Below are 1,867 nucleotides of genomic sequence, written 5' to 3' on the forward strand. Positions count from 1 at the left end.
CTTTTATTGAAAATGCATGTAAATATCAGATTGCGAATGCCTTGAAGCTGTGGACTGACAAAAATGTATTGTTTGTTGCCAAGTTTAATGGCCTCTCCACATGCTTTCTAACTCTACCAGTGCTCCTACGATCTGATTTTCAGACGCTAGGATAGAAGGATGCGCTCTGCCAGGTGAATACAAATGCAGTCCCTGCATGCCAGCCTGCTCGTGTGATACTTGACTCTCTGATGCAGAGATGTTATTTATTTTGTGAAGGAGTCAAACTCATTCAGTTTGTAAGCACACAATAATTCAAATATCTGAAAGATTCACTAGAAATTTGATTTGCATCGTTTCTGGTTTCAGCTGTTGGACTGGAGATGTCAGAGTCCAGTAAGCAACAAGTCAACTTTCTCTTTTTTACCAGTTTCCCCGGTTGCTGTTACTGAAGTCACCGTTACATACACAACATTAAATAAACAGAAAAGGGTGCAAACAAAACTAGATTGCATGTCCATTTCACACTGGACACTGTGGACCAGCATGTCGATTACATGCTTTGCTGTGATATCGTTTAACAGGAGTTGTCAAATGTTAATCCTGGCATGCCCAGCGTGGGGGTCCGATTACCACAGAGACCACTGTTGTTGACCCTCCGTGTCTTTCAGAGCTCCTCTCTCAGAATGTTCTAGAGCTCCCTCTTCCTCACGCAGTATAGCTACAGCTATCACTGCAGCCGTTGTCTTCTGCTTGTGCAGCGCTTCTATGTCTGGTTGGTTTGTAAATGACCTGTATTTATATAGCGCTTTTCTAGTCCCTAAGGACCCCAAAGTGCTTTACATATCCAGTCATCCACACATTCACACACTGGTGATGGCAGCTACATTGTAGCCACAGCCACCCTGGGGCGCACTGACAGAGGCGAGGCTGCCGGACACTGGCGCCACCGGGCCCTCTGACCACCACCAGTAGGCAACGGGTGAAGTGTCTTGCACAAGGACACAACGACCGAGACTGTCCATGCCGGGGCTCGAACCGATTACAAGGCTCCCAACTCTTGAGCCACGATTGCCCCCTAGATGCGGGGCGATCGTGGCTCAAGATCGCCCCGCATCTAGGGACAAGACCCCCGGTTTGGAGCATCTTTGCACAGCCTACACCTGGGGTCTTGCCTGGTATGGTAGACCTTGTTCTAGTATTGCCATGATTAGTGCCTCTGTACTATCTTTCAGTCCAACTGTATCCAGCCACTGGTAGGTTCTCTGGATGTCACTTCTTCTATTTGCCGGTGGCACATGCTGTGCAGGGGCCTGTTCTTCTATGATGGTTCCTCTCATTGCTGGTCTTCTTTTTCAGGGTTGCGCTGCCTGAAGTATTCACTAAGCATGTGGTCAGTTGTGGCCATCTTCCTTATGGAAGATGGACGTCCATGGTCTCATCCTGGATAGTGGTTCTGGCCTCCTCCCTTCCGTTTACAGTCTCAGAGTGCTGGACTTGGGGTGAAACCATTTCCTTGTTTTGATCAAGGTCAGCGGCTTCTATCAAATCCTTGGGCCAGCTTTTTCTCCCAGTTGGGTATCTGATGACTGGCATAGGTGTTGATTGCCCAGATCTTGTTCTTCCCACTCAGGTAAGTCCTAAGGAGTTGGCTTACTCTCTGCAGGTATTTGGTGGTGCGGCTATCCTAGCAGCCTCTTCATGGTTCTCATTTACCTGTGGGGTTCCCAGGGACTTGGCTTTCCCCTGATGTGCTGTATATCCTGGTGGTGTGGATCAGTGAATTGACATCTCATACACTCTGGCATACAGCTTGATGTCATCCATGTAGAGGAGGCGGTTCCATCCATCCATCCATTTGCTTCCGCTTATCCTTTTTCAGGGTCGC

This window comes from Pundamilia nyererei, unplaced genomic scaffold, assembly GCF_000239375.1.
Source record: "Pundamilia nyererei isolate P.nyererei 1_Seehausen unplaced genomic scaffold, PunNye1.0 scaffold00212, whole genome shotgun sequence".
Lineage (NCBI taxonomy): Eukaryota > Metazoa > Chordata > Actinopteri > Cichliformes > Cichlidae > Pundamilia > Pundamilia nyererei.